This window comes from Rhincodon typus, chromosome 1 (genome assembly GCF_021869965.1).
Source record: "Rhincodon typus isolate 14 chromosome 1, sRhiTyp1.1, whole genome shotgun sequence".
Classification (NCBI taxonomy): Eukaryota; Metazoa; Chordata; class Chondrichthyes; order Orectolobiformes; family Rhincodontidae; genus Rhincodon; species Rhincodon typus.
This window is the reverse complement of record NC_063332.1, coordinates 61307060-61323002: the sequence shown is the minus strand read 5'-3', so window position 1 is coordinate 61323002 and position 15943 is coordinate 61307060. Positions and strand designations below refer to the sequence as shown.

The following is a 15943-nucleotide window of genomic DNA, read 5'->3' as shown; positions in this document are numbered from 1 at the left end:
AGCTTTGGCTCTATTCTTTAGAATTATATCTGCAATTCCCTCCTGATCATGATGAAAGTACTTATATAAAGATAGAAAATAATGCTGAGCATAAATACATTCCTAATTAGCTACACCACTGTGTCAATAGTGACCTCCACGTTTGGAAGATATTGTTTCCAGAAAGGATTCAGCAGGATACAGTATATTAGAATACATATACAAAGAAAGACCAGAAGTTTGGCACTTAGCAAAGCAAAAGCCCATAATGTTAAACACAAAATGGTAACATGGATACAGAAACTTGCAATGGTTATGAATCTGATCTAGAGTTAAGGGAAACTTTGTGGACAGGACTAGCCTCTAGCACAAAGTTAATTAAACTAAAGAAAAACTCACAGAAACTCAAATTGCAGTTAAGATTCCACAAACCTTTATATTGCTTTGGCCAATTTTGGACAAATTGCACAATAAAAGCCAAACTGAAATATTAGGCCTGTGTTTCAATTTCTGAAGTTAGGGATTTTTTGTTTCCTCAAAAACAGCCTTATTAGTTTGTCTTGCCATTTTCAAAGGCTTATGTAAACCAGCATCCAGAGTAGGGTGGATAACGATGAACCACTAGATATTGTATACTTGGGTTTCCAAAAGGCATTTTAGTAGGTGCTATGAAATGTTAAAATGCATGGAGTTTGACGGTTGGGGTAAGTCATATTAGCATATTAGGATAGAAGACAGGAAGCAAAGAGCCAAGATCAGCTGAGCATTTTCAAGTTGCTAAGCTGTGACTAATGGAGCACCTCGAGGAACAGCTCTGTGTCCTCAGCTATATGAATAACTTAGACAAAGAGACAGAGACTATTGCCATACTCATAATCATAATCATGGAGTGGAATATCATCAGGTTCTAAGCAATGTGGGCTATGATGAGACGAGTAGCAGAATTGGGCAAGACATTTGGCAATGTTCATCTCAGCATCATAGGATCATACAGTACTGAAGAGGCCCTTTGGCCCATTGAAACTGTACTGACAAAAATATACTACCTACACTAGTCCCACTTTTCTGCACTAGGCCCAGAGCTTTGAATGTCTTGACAGTTCAAGAGCTCATCCAAGTACTTTTTAAATGTTGCAATGTTTCCTGTGCCTTATATTCTTTTCTTAAATGGTGTGGTGACATTCTTGTTAGGCAGCAGCAAGTTCCCAATTGATACTTATTATCACTTGTTAAGTGCCTTGTTAATAGTTCAACCCACCACGGGTTATGATCTTACCAAACTTGCCACACAAATTAGCTGTCAGGAAACATCAACATGGCCAGAATGGTTTCTTAGTGGGCTTAACAACTCCATGCTCCAAAAGACTTCCACAGTAGACATGAGGCATCAACATCTCAGATCCATGGACATTGGTATCCTACATTTGCCAAACTCTGTAAACACCCTTGGCACATCCCCAAAACACTTACAGATGCTTCAAGACTTCTGTGCTGCACCTCAGACTGCACCAGCAACTGTCATTGTAATGCTACAGCAGGGACACAGTGTTCCGGACACGAACCAAGCTCATGGACTGGATCAGGCTGCATCTCCAAGTGCTTTGCTTGCTGTCATGGTGCTCGCTCACTCTGAGCCCCTCTGGATGTTCACTGCATCATTTCCTTGCCTTTCCTTTTTGCACATTACCCCCTCAGCTAGAGATACCAGACTCATATAACTACTGTCTTTCCATGCCATTTAGAGCATACATAAAGCTAGGAAGCTTGCCTCTGTTGTCAGCTGGTTTCAGTGCAGTCAAGGGGGATAGCCTTTGCTTGGGGATCCTGACACAATAGGTCAAGGGCAATTTCTGGACCAGTGCAGTTGCGATCCCCTGCTGTAAATGGGTGAGAAGCTGAATGAAGGGTGACACACCATTCATTTTGTCTCTTTCTGCCCTATTACTCATGGAATGAGGGAATTGCAGGTATTAGAGAAGATGAAACTCAGTGGCATCACTGTTACTGTTGGCGTAGGTTGAAAAGTGCCCCGAGTGAGTGAGTAGTCAGTGCAGAGGACATGCTGGTTAGTGGTGTCACAGGTCAGGGTAAGTGAGCTGAGTTGTTGCATACATTAGTCAAAGTGGTAGTACATGAGTCTTGGTGGCAGTTGGGTGCACTAGCAGAGATAGAGTTTGTATGACGTATTAGAGAGAAGATGGTGGCATTTATGCTGCTAGAGTGGAACAGGATCTTCTTCCTACAGTAATAGGCATTCCTTCAGATGACTGAGGCTGCTCCAACTTGAGTCGCAACCTTGGACCAGGCTGACATAGTCTGACAGCGTGGTCTCTTGCTGTTGGTCCAGGAAGTAGGTGAAGACTCATTCGTACTCCACCTTGCCGAGCAGGTGCTCCAGGTCCCTGCCTGCAAAACAGGTTGCTGATTTCCCCCTGACCGCTATGTGTGGGGCAAATGTCAGGACCCATGCAAGTCACATCCAGATTGACAGCGCTTGTCATTGTGCACAATGATCTTTAAATAGGGCACCAGCGCTAAGGATGCCAGGTGAGTGGCGAATTGTCTGCGAATAGCATGTGCAAGATGGGCCAGAATTTAGATGTGATACTCAGCACAAGGGCTGAAACACCAATTATTGCAATGACAAAACAGAGTTACCATTTCGGGTCCGGTGACTCTTCCTCAGGAAGGGTCTGAGGAAGGGTCACCGGACCCAAAATGTTAACTCTGTTTTCTCCTTCACAGATGCTGCCAGACCTGCTGAGCTTTTCCAGCAACTTTGTTTTTGTTCCTGATTTACAGCATCCGCAGTTCTTTTGGTTTTTAATTATTGTAATGAACTTGGTAATAAACACCAAGAAAACTCATGGCCTTAGAACAAAAATTACCCCACTAAACTCAGCACAAGGATGCAAGATGGCATCAGACAACTCCTTGCAAGCTCCTACAGTAGATCTAACTCTAACATTTCTTATAACTGTTCTACACTTTTAAACTTAAATTCTAAATCTGTAATAATGCTCTTCTGCAATGGAACCTGTATGCCTCTGAAGTCTTTTTGATCTGTACATCCTTCGCTTGCTGTGATCTGCCTGTAGTGTTTGCAAACAAAGCTTTCCACTGTATTTCAGTCCCCGTGACAATAAAATCAAAATCAAAAATCAAAATTAAATCAATGCACATTTAGCCAAAAAATTGTAAGATTCAAACAATAGAGTCAGAGGATTGGATTTTATTAAAAACCGGATGTTGTAAATCAGGAACAAAAACAAAGTTGCTGGAAAAGTGCAGTTCTGAGGAATGGTCACTGGACCCGAAACGTTAACTCTGTTTCTTCCTTCACAGATGCTGCCAGACCTGCTGAGCTTTTCCAGCAACTTAGTTGGATCTTATTGTTTTCCTGGCTAAATATCAGTTACATTGAGTTTTTTGAAGGGTTTTTAGTTGTGAGGCCTAGTGAGATTACTCACTGTACATTACCAAACTCACTTCATTAATAGCCTACCCCACCTCTATGGTGTCCCATCTTACCATATGTCATTCCTGAAACAACTCAACACTCATCAGATATCCACTGAAAAACCAGCATCCCTTGTGCCCATGCCATCTTTAAAATACCACTGTGGACCTGGACAAACATTAGCAATTCAACATTACTCCTTATTAGCAACACAATGGTATAGTAGTCACAAAGCCATGCTGCACATGGCACATGCAAATTCATTCTCCCACCTTAGTCGCTGTTTAACCACTGTAACACAGTTTACTTGTGTATCGCTATATTCAATTTAAACACCCTCTCTAAGTCATGACTACTTTGTCCCCAAAGCTCACTGTTGACCAGCGCCTTGTCATTATCATTGTCCATGATGGTCCGCTGCACCCAGTGCACATCTACTGGAACCAGGTGTCAAACAGGACTTATCAGGCTTGTAGCACACAACACAACTAAGATCTGTCATGTCCAAAGATAGTTTCCTCCTTCTCAGTACAACAATATTAGGCAGGAACTGGAGAATGTTGATTGGAGGCGGCTGTTTGAGGGTAATTCTACATTGGACATGTGGGAATATTTCAAACGGCAGTTGATAAGAGTTCAAGAGTGGCACGTTCCTACAAGAACGAAGTATGGGTATGGCAAGTTACGTGAACCTTTGATGACCAGGGGTGTTACAACCTTGGTCAAAAGAAAAGGAAGCAAACATAAGGTCTAGGAGGATGAGAACTAATGAAGCCCTTGAAGTACATAAGGAAAGTAGGAAAGAATTTAAACAAGAAACTAGAAGGGCTAAAATGGGACATGGAAAGTTGTTAGCAAACAGGATTAAGGAGAATCTCAAGGCTTTTTAAAAAGCAAGAAGGTAGCCAGGGAAAGGATTGGCCCACTCAAGGACAAAGGAGGGAATGTACGTGTGGAGCCAGAAGAGGTAGGTGAAGTCTGAAACAAATACTTTGTGTCATTATTCACCGAAGAGAAGGAACTGATGGAGGATGATCTTAAGGAAGGGAATGTCGAGTTTCTAAGACAAGTTGCTATTAAAAAGGGAGAGGTGTTGCGCATATTAAAAAGAATTAAGGTAGCTAAGTCCCTGGGTCCTGATGGGATCTATCCCAGAATATTGAGGGAGGCAAAAGAACAAATTGCTGGAGGATTGACAGACATCTCTGTATCCTCTTTGGTTACAGTTGAAGTCCCAGAGGACTGGAGAATAGCCAATGTTGTTCCATTGTTTAAGAAGGGAAAACAGGGATAATCCTAGAAATTACAGGCCTGTAGGTCCCACGTCGATGGTAGGGAAACTATTGGAAAAGATTCTCAGGGACAAGATCTATATGCATTTAGAAGCAAATGGACTTATTTGTGATAGACAGCATGGTGTTGTGTGGGGGGAAGTTGTGCCTTACTAACTTCATTGAGTTTTTTGAGGAGGTGACAAAGATGACAGATGAGGGGAACGTGGTTGATATTGTCTATATGGACTTCAGCAAAGCATTTGACAAGGTCCCTCATGGCAGATTAGTACAAAAGGTGAAGTCACACAGTATCAGGGGTGAGCTGGCAAGATGAATACAGAATTGGCTTAGTCATTGGAGACAGAGTGTAGCAGTGGAATGGTACTTTTCAGAATAGAGGGCTGTGACTAGTGGTGTTCCACAGGGATCAGTGCTGAAATCTCTGCTGTTCATGATCTACATAAATGATTTGGAGGAAAGGGTGGCTGGTTGAATTAGTAAGTTTGCGGACAATACAAAGATTGATGGAATTGTGGATAGTGAGGAGGATTATCAGAGGAGACAGCAGGCTATAGATCAGTTGGAGGCATGAACAGTAAAATGACAAATGGAGTTTAATCCAGACAAATGTGAGGTGATGCATTTTGGAAGGTCAAATTATACAGTGAATGGCAGAACCCTTTAGAGTATTGCTATGCAGAGGGATCTGGGTGTGCACGTCCATGGATAAACTGAAGATGGCAGAACAGGTAGATAAGGCAGTAAAAAAGGCTTATGGCATGCTTGCCTTCATTAGAAGGGGCATTGAGTACAAGGATAGACAAGTTATGCTGTAGCTTTATAGAAGTTTGGTTAGGCTACTCTTGGAATATTGCATACAGTTTTGGTCACCACACTCCCAAAAGGATGTGGATGCTTTGGAGAGGGTATGGAAAAGGTTTACCAGGATGTTGCCTGGTATGGGGGATTTTAGCTATGAAGAAAGGTTGGATAGATTGGGTTTGTTTTCACTGGAATGCAGGAGGTTGAGGTGCGACCTGATAGACGTTTATAAGATTGTGAATGGCATGGATAGAGTGGAAAGTATGAGGCTTTTTCCCAGAGTGGTGGGGTCTATTACTAGGAGGCACAGGTTCAAGGTGTGAGGGGCAAGTTTAAAAGAGATATGCGAGGCAAGCTTTTCACACAAAGGGTGGTGAGTGCCTGGAATGTGTTGGTGGAAGTGGTGGTGGAAGTAGACACAACAGCAGCATTCAAGAAGCACCTGGACAAATACATGAATAGGTAGGGAATAGCGGGATATGGACGTGTAAGTGAAGACAGTTTTAGTATGTAAGGGCAAAATGTGTTGGTGCAGGCTTGGAGAGACAAAGAGCCTGTTCCTGTGCAGTGTTGTTCTTTGTTCTTCTTTGTTCTCAGAAGGCTGCTCCCAATCTCCCAGTTCCTCAGTATCTATCACAACCCCTCATTGCCTGCTCCGATTGTGCAGAACACAGCATGTGGGGATAATGTAGCATACTCTGTCCAGACTATACTGGAGGGCTCCTCCAAACTGGTGCAAGCAATGGAATCACTTCTTAAATGCCTTTCATCTGCTCCCTCAAGGACCTTGTCGCAAAGCACAACTTGGTGAAGGTGCTACACTCTCTGAGGGACTGACACATTACCTCATTAAGAAAGTGCCTGCTACATTCTAACCCCCTTCTCGTTCCAGACCCTATCAACCATTCCACTTTTCATTGCATTCAGTGAGTCCAGCATCATACTTACAATGACATATGATGCAGTGGTCTTTCCTCATTCCACAGCACCTTTGGAAGTTTAACAAGTAATGGGATGTTTTTGCCAGTAATCATTCATCTTTTTCATTGCCACCAACTTCTACATCACTGAGATGACAATGCTAAATTTGCAAGCATCAATAGCATGGTGCAACTGACCTTTGACCAGCATTTAAAGCCTGAGCTCATTCATACTGGATGCATTGCAAACGGGCAAAGGTGTTATTGTAAATAGCTGGAGTTTGCATGAACCCATGCTTCATGTATTTGTGCCCTCATTGTCTGACTGTCCAGCAGACATGCAACTTGTGTTTTCATCCATCATGACATGTACTCCACTCACATGTACATAGTCTCAGCCATTTTCCAATTGCACTTCGCACCTAGAGAACTGCAAGTGATGGCAGGGAACACAGCTCTAGGTGGAAAATATCAGCTCCAGGCTCTGCTTGGTCTCCAGTTATGCCCTTTCACTTTCCCAGAGCCTGTCCCCCTTTTATCTCGCTGCATCCTAACAGCCCATCTCCACCCATTCCTCGTGAAGAACCACCACATCGAACCTCACCTCCTTGCCATCTGAACCTGAATGATGCCCATCCTGCTTCTCTATGTTGACTCTATGGAAGCCATGCTGGTGGTCACTGCCATTAATCACCCTCCCGTAACTTACCATGTTATTCTGCAAACCCCCCTACAGACAATTCTCATCTTCCCTTCAACACCATTCTTGTCTCCACCTCTACACATGCCCCTGCTATCACACCACCAACTGCACTCCCCCAAGTCTTGTCTTCCCACCCCCTTTAGCTGTGATTACCCACTGCCCATATATGATCATAAAAATCATTGGACAGTCCTCAACTGTAATCACCCCAGTATTTGTCTAGAACAAATACTGAAAATGCTGGAGAAACTTACCACATCTGTCAACATCTATGGAGGGAGAAACGGAGTTAGCGTTTTGAGTGCAGGATGACACTTCTTCAATTTTTTATGTTTGTTTCAATGATAGTTACTCGTTGCCCTGTAATACAGATCTGTTCTTCCTAAATATCCTGCAAGTGGATCTGAGAGGTGCCATTGTGGTCATGAGGGGTTGGCAAATGTCGAATACCAATAGACTGCAGATGCAGCTGGTGCCCTTGGACCATGAGTTGAGATGATTCTTGGTGGTAAACAACATGGAGGCTTTTCACAGCCAGCAGTGAGCTAAGCCACCAGTACCTGCTCTGACTCCCATGTCGAGATTTCTTGACATCTGCTTTGATCAGCATACTTGGTAAGATAATTGAATATTAATGAAGTGAGTCGCCATAGATTTATAGAGTTTTTTCGCTGCATGGAAAGAGGCCCTTCAGCCCATTGTCTCTATGCTAATCATCAAACAGCAAACCATTCTAATCCCAATTTCTAGCATTTGGCCCATTGCCTTGTATGCTATTGCATTTGAAATGCTCATCTAAATCATTCTTAAATGTTTTGAGGGTTCCCGCCTCTACTACCCTTTCAGGAAGTGAGTTCAAGATACCCAACACTCTGGGTGAAAAAATGTTTCCTCAAATCCCCTCTGAAATTCTGCTCCTTAATTTAAAACCATGCGCTAGATTATTGACCCCTCTACTAAAGGAAAATGTTTCTTCCTATCTACCCTGTCTATGCCCGTCAAAACTTTGTACATCTTAATTAAATCCCTTCCCAGCCTTCTTTTTTCTAAGGAAAACAACCAAGCCTATCTAGTCTTTCTTTGTAGCTGAAATGCTCTAGCCCAGGCAATTGGTGAATCTCTTCTGCACTTTAGCTAGTGCAACCATATCCTTCCTAAAGCATAGGGACCATAACTACACACTGTTCTCCAGCTGTGACCTAACTCATATATAGCTCTACCAAACTTTCATGGTCTTGAGTTCAATGCCTTGGCTAATAAAGGCAAGTATCCCATATAACTTACTAATCTGTCCTGCTTTCTTCAAGGATCTATGGCATGCACACCAAGATTCCTCTGATCCTTTGTACTTCTTAGGATCCTACCATTCAATGTGTCCTCCCTTGCCTTGTTCGTCCTTCCAAAATGCATCACACTTTCCAGGACTAAATTTCTTTTGCCACTGTCAGCCCATCTATATCATCATATGGGGAGTTGAGGCTGAGATGGAGTCAGCAATGATCACATTAAACGGTTTTTGGGGATAAACTGCCTACTTCTGCTCCTAGTTTTTGTATTCTTAGCTTTCATTGTTTAAGGCTTTCCATCACCTTTTACCATACCAACAACTATTGCATCAAGTATAAATGTGCTGATCATATCTCTTACATTCATGTCCAGCTCATTAATGTACACTACAAACAGCAGGGAACCAGCATTGAAACCTGTGCTACACCAGTCACAAAAACAACCTTTAACACACCCTCTGCTTCCTATCACTATGCCAATTCTAGATCCAATTTGTCAAATTGCCCTGGATCCCATGGGCTCTTAGCTTCTTGACCAATCTAACATGTAAGACCTTGTCACAAGTCTTACTAATCTCCATGTATACTATATTAACTGCATTACTCACATCTAGACATTTAGTCACCTCCTCAAAAAATTCGATCAAATTTGTTAGATGTGGTCTTCCTCTTACAAAGCCACGATGACTGTCCTTGATTAATCCTTGCCTCTCTAAGTGAAGATTAATCCTGTCCTTCATTACTTTTTTCCAATAGCTTTTTTACGTACATTTAAAGCTGATATAGATAGATTCCTAATCAGTAGAGGAAGGGTTACGGGACAGGGCAGGAAAGTGGATGTGATCATTGTTGGATTAGCCATGATCCTATTGAGTGGCAAAGCAGGCTCAAGGGGCCAAGTGGCCTACTTCTGTTCATATTTCCTATGGTCTTACATGATCTTACCCAAGGAACCTTCTAAGATAGTATTCCTCCTTACTACAGTAATTGACTCCTTGATCAATATAACAACACCACCATCTCTTTTACACCTACTTACCCACTATCTTTCCTACAGATTCTATACTCCAGAATACTGAGCTGCCACTCTTGTCCCTCCCTCATTCATAACTCCACAAGACTTGACTATATACTCTATACCTTCCAGACTAACTTTGTTTTTCCTCCATACTGATCTATGCATCCCCTCTACTGTTCCTCTACTCTGTATCCGATCCCCCTGCCAAATTAGTTTAAAATCCCACCAAGAGCTCTTGCAAATCACCCCCAAACCTGCAAGGATATTGGTCCAGATGTAACACATTGGATTTGTACAGGTCCCACCTTCCCCACAGAGATCCAGTGATATAGGAATTTAAAGCTCTTCCTCCTGCACCAACTCTTCAGCCATGCATTCATCTGCTCAGTCCAACTACTCCTATATTCAGTCACACATGGCACTGGGAATAATCCAGAGATTACAACCGTTGAGGTCATGCAACACAAGGGATTGAGCTCCTTTGCCATACCTTTAGTTAAAATCTTAAATGTAAGTATTTAAGTCTCTTCTTTTTAAAATTTAAAACAAAAGCTAGAACTCTTATCAGGTATCCAAGTCAGAGGGGAATGCAAACTGAAGAGGAAAATTAGAAGCTAAAAGAGACTTAGACAGTTTAAATGAGTGAGCAACAAGATGACAGACGAAATATAACGTGGAAACATGAGGTCAAGCACATTTTCATAAGAAAAGAAAACACAATACGTTTAAAAGGTATGGAACATGTAAATGTTGATGATCAGAGAATCTTGAGTATACAAGGGTCCCCAATTTATGAATGATTTTTGAACACTCGTATTTATTAACATAATCCCATACAGGGGTGTAATCTGACATCTGAACATTTCCTGTATTTACGAATGGCTACTTTATATTGTTTTGCATTGTGTTCTGATTTGCACACAAATCGACTTGCAAATGGACTCAAGAAGAGAACCTGTTTGTAACCCAGGGACTGCCTGTACTTGTTCAACGAGCACAAATAGTTACCATGCAAGTACAACAAGCAATTAAGAAAGAAAATAGCATGTTGGCCTTGGTTGCAAGGGGAGTGGAGTACAAAGGAAAGACATCTTGCCACAATTATGTGGATCTCTGGTGAGACCACACATAGAATTCTGTGTGAAAATTGTTCTCCGTATTAAAGAAAGGTTTTATTTAAACTGGAGCCAGCACAGTGAAGGTTCATTAGATTGGTCCTCGAGAAGAAAGGTTTGTCCTATGATGTGAGTCTGAGGGTATTTTTTTTGGCAAAATTGGTGTTTATTTTCTGGAGTTAAGAAGATGCGAGGTAATCACATTTAAATGTTCAAGGTTATACAGGGGTTTGAAAGGGTAGATACAGAGATGTTTGTCCTGGCTGGTGAATCTACAAAAAGGGAATACAGTTTCAGGAGAAGTGACTGATCAATTAGAACTAAGATGAGGAGAAATTTCTCCACTCCAAACGGCTGTTGATGCTCCATCTTTGGAAAGACTTAAGGCTGAGATAGAAAGACTTTTGATCTCTCAGGATTTTGCGAGCAGGTGGAAAAATGAGTTTAAGTCAAAGGTCAGCAGCGATACTATTGAATGGCAGAATGGGGATGAGCTGAACGGTCTTATTCCACTTGTTCTTCTTCTGTATACAAATCTTTATTGCTTCATTTGCCAGTAATACACATGGTGAAAGTCTAAAGCCCCAATATCAATCCTTGGAACATATAACTTGTCAAAACTCACCAATCAGACTAGATTGCATTTATCACTACTGTCTTTCTCCCACCTCTTAACAAATGTTTAACCAACTAGATGACCATGAATTGTATGCCTTCTGGAAATTCATATAAACAATATTGATAATCATTCTCTTATATGATATTAAATCAAGGCTATCAGGTGGTAAAAAAACAGCACAACATATAATATATGGAAAAATAGCAGGGGAGCTCTCCCCAGTGGCCTGTCCATTATTTATTTCCCAACCAACCTAACTAAAAAGCAGACTATCTGGTCAGTATTACATTGTTGCTTCTGGGAGTTTTCCTGAGTACAAAGTGAGTGCTTCCTATTGCAACATTGACGACACTTTAAAACTACTCCATTCTGTATTATAAGGGGTTAAGTCTGACTGTTTAATATGCTGTGATGCAATGTCACATGATCTTACGCTGTCCTGCAGCCTTACTACAAGATGTAGTGAAAATAACGTTTCCTAAATAAAGTTAATGTACATCCTCCAACCGCCCCAGTTACCTGTTATCCATGATGCAAGAAAAAACACTGCTAGAAATTGTCCTGCCAAATGCCACTTCTGTGAAAAGAATGTTTGCTTCCAAGATTTATGAAATAGAAGATATAAATGATGTGGAGCAGCAGTTTCAGTTCTTGCCGATTCTGAGTTGTAATTAGAACAAAGTTCTCCTCAGCCATCATGCAAAAAATAATTAAAGACCTAAAGCTATAAAATTCAAGGTCATGGGATAACTGAATGTAACCCACAAATATAAAGAAAGAAAAATTACAAAACCTCGTGTGTGATACTGAATCAGAGATTTGTGCATAGGGAAAGTGGGGAGAGATGTAGTACAAAGGGTTAGTTTTGACTGTGAAATGCTAATAAGACAGCACACATCATTATGGGAAATGATCCAATATCATATGATTTTGCTCTCTTCTGAAGTCTGTTGACAAGATGAGCCATAGCGAGATGTTTCTCAAATAGACTTAATGTTTTTCTTATCTCAGCACAGTCAATAACTGTTCTTTAGCAATACAAATCAAAATTATTATACATGCTAGAAAATATCTCAAGAAAAAACAACAAAATGAATCAGACATGATCCAAAATAATCCATGCTCTTCCCTTTAATCTACTGATAATTGTCCAAGTTCATAGTCAATCTGTTTTTGTTTCTGAAGAAAGGTCTAGGCCCGAAACGTCAGCCTTCCTGCTCCTCTGATGCTGCTTGGCCTTCTGTGTTCATCCAGCTCTACACCTTGTTATCTCTGTTTTTGGTGATAGGTTAACATGAATTTTGAAGAAGTTACTGAAATGTAACAGTTCTGTAATTCTGGATTTCTCATTCCTTCCATTTTTTGCAGTGGAGTAATACTTGCAAATTGTCGATCCAAGTGCCCAGTTCCTGAATCCATCTTTCATGCCGAATATCTGCATTTTTAGGCAAAATATTTACAGAATTAGTGACTTGGGGTGGTATTCTTTAATCAGAAGGTTGCAAATTCAAATTTCACTCTAAAGACTTTGGTCATAAATCTAAGATGACACTCCAATGGAGTAATGAGTGATGTTCTGAAGGACAAAATATTACCTTAGTGGTAGAAGATTGAACCCATGGCACAATTTGAATAAGAACAGGGGAGATAGTTATTTGTCCAAAATATATTCCTAATTAACATGACAGAAAAGCAGATTATCTGGTAAATGTCATATTGTTGTATGTATGTTTATTTTCTGTGCTTATTATTGGCAACCGTGCCTACACTTTTAAAAAGTACTCCATTGGCTGTAAAACATTTGGGTCCACCTAAGCACATAAAAAGTTCTAGATCAATGCAAGTCATTCTTTCAATGTATTTTTTCGTTCAGAAAATTGTACCTCAGCTTGATTTTCACATGTTTCTTTCTCCACCCTAACACACTGCTTGGACAAGGAAGTAAACAAACATTGGCCTTACTGCGTTAGATACGTATGTTATTTGTGAAAGCAGTCTGGAGTGACTCATCCTTTAACTATTACCTCCTCCCGTCTGGAAACAGCATTAATTGTACCTAGTGCATCTGCCAAATGAATTTAAAGGTGTGTGCACAAATCAAAGTTCTGCAAATCTTGCAAGGAAAAAGGCTGGGACTCAAGCATATATAAAAAAGAAGTTTGACTAAATGAGGTTTCAGAAGTAACGCAATATTGATTCAGTTGGTGCAGTTTTTAAAAATGTATTCATGGGATGCAGGTATGACTGGTTAGTTCCCATTGCCCATTCATAATTGCACTATAACTAAGTGACTTGCTGGGCCATTTCAGAAGACACTTGACAGTCAACCACATTGCTGTGGGTCTGGAGTGACAAGTGGGCCAGACCTGATAATCGTAACAGATTTCCATCCTTAAAGGATATTAGTGAACCAGATGGGTTATTATACAATTGACAATAGTTTCACAGTCGCCATTAGACTACCTTTTAATTCCAGATTTTATTGAATTCAAATTCATGTCTATATAACATTATTCTGGGTTATTAGTCCAGTACATTACACTACACCACCATCACCCCTAGGCTGAGTAAGAAAGATGTGGGTTAACCTTCAATCTAGCAGCCAAGCACATGACTTAGACTGACAGTGAGATACTGAGGATTTACCAGATTTCAAAGATGAGTCTTCTGAAGAAATGTTAAACTCAGACCTATCAAGCTATTTCATTGGGTCACGTGGATCTAAAGAAAAACCCATTCAAAGAACAACAATTAGTTTTCCTGCTGTTCAGCCAATATTACATCCTTAAACAACACCATCAAAATATTGACAAAATTAGTGGCCTGGGACAGTATTCTTGCCATAAGCAGAAGGCTGCATATTCAAATCTCACTCTAAAGACATGGTCATAAATCTAAGATGACACTCCAACTGAGTATTGAGGGAAGGGAATCAAGCACATTCTGAAGTGCTGTCTTGTGGACAAAATGTTAACTAAGGGTTCCAAGTGGTAGAAGATTGAACCCATGCCACAATTTGAATAAGGATAGGGGAGATTGTTATTTAGCCAATATTGTTATTTAGCCAATATATATTCCTAATTAATATGACTGAAAAGCAGATTATCTGGTCAGTGTCATACTGTTGCATGTGTGATTATTTTCTGTGCTTGCTATAGGCAACCATGCCTATAGTTAGTAATTCACCTAACTTACTGTGTGCAAGCTAACTGCTGCCCACTTACCATCAAGTCAGGGAGCACATTCAAAAAGTGCATATCTTGAAAGACACGATGCTCTTATATAAACTATATTCTTCTGAAATAGATGAAGTCAATTTCAAGGCAGTTGCTGAGTAAGTGGGGAACCAAATGAAAACTCTTGTGCTACAACAGGAAGCAGCAGAAGTTCATGCCTCAGACAACACATTTTTTGACCTTTTCAGCACATTGATCCACGCAGATTAATATGGTTGCACTAAGCTTCACTCCCATGGTAGCTAAAGCAAAAACTACTATAAGTGCACTTTCACAATAGGCATTTGAGAATAGTGAATGTTATAGCGAAAGGAATGCTGAACTATTTTAAAAGAAACTTGAAATATACAGATAGAAAGGCATATATGGCTATGATTAGCCTGGTAGCTTTCAAGAGTTTCCCTTAAGTAGACTGTCACAAAATTCAACTAAAATTCTTCCTTATCCTGGAGATGTATTGAATGGCATCCATACCCAGAGTCACGAAATGGAGATTTCGACTCACCCAAATAATAACATGAAATATTCCCAATCCATTAATAGGTATTACCCTCAGATCATTTGCTGATCTGATTTAATTATCTGTTGAACTAGTCCTGAAGGTGAGATAGCTAAGCATCACGATCACCTTTATCAGGAGAGAACAATAAGCACTATTCTTTGGATTAGCTACTACACCAACACAAACGATTTACATTTTAAAACATCTTTAATGAACTGGAACCGAAAGAAGGAGCTCGAACAGTTCATCCACTTCACTAACACCTTCCACCCCAACCTTAAGTTTACCTGGACCATCTCTAACACCTCTCTCCCCTTCCTGGACCTCTCTGTCTCCATATTGGGCAACCACCTAGAAACCGATATTCATTTCAAGCCCACCGACTCCCACAGCTACCTAGAATACTCCTCCTCCCACCCACCTTCCTGCAAAAATGCTATCCCCTATTCCCAATTCCTTCGCCTCCGCCGCATCTGCTCCCAGGATGAGGCATTCCACTCCCGTACATCTCAGTTGTCCTCGTTTTTCAAGGACCGTAACTTCCCCTCCTCGGTGGTCGAGAACGCCCTCAACCGTGTCTCCCACATCTCCCGCACCTCATCCCTCACACCCCGTCCACGCAATAAGAACCAAAAAAGAATCCCCCTCGTCCTCACGTACCACCCCACCAACCTCCGGATCCAACGCATCATCCTCCGACACTTCCGCCATCTGCAATCCGACCCCACCACCAAAGACATCTTTCCCTCCCCACCTTTATCTGCTTTCCGGAGGGACAACTCTCTCCGTGACTCCCTTGTCCGCTCCACACTCCCCTCCAGCTCCACCACACCCGGCACTTTTCCCTGCAACCGCAGGAAGTGCTACACCTGCCCCCATACCTCCTCCCTCACCCCCATCCCAGGCCCCAAGAAGACTTTCCACATCAAGCAGATGTTCACCTGCACATCTGCCAATGTGGTATACTGCATCCGCTGTACCCGGTGTGGCTTCCTCTACATCGGGGAAA

General features: G+C 41.3%; 1 long non-coding RNA gene across 1 annotated transcript in view; it reads right to left on the bottom strand.

Annotated features, from left to right (window-relative positions):
• Nucleotides 1-12309: 12309 nt before the first annotated feature.
• Nucleotides 12310-15943, bottom strand: part of LOC125484811 — a 10656-nt gene continuing 7022 nt past the window's right edge. Inside the window, exon 2 of the long non-coding RNA XR_007263635.1 lies at nucleotides 12310-12631. This is a non-coding gene — a long non-coding RNA (uncharacterized LOC125484811). The remainder of the gene's footprint in view (nucleotides 12632-15943) is intronic.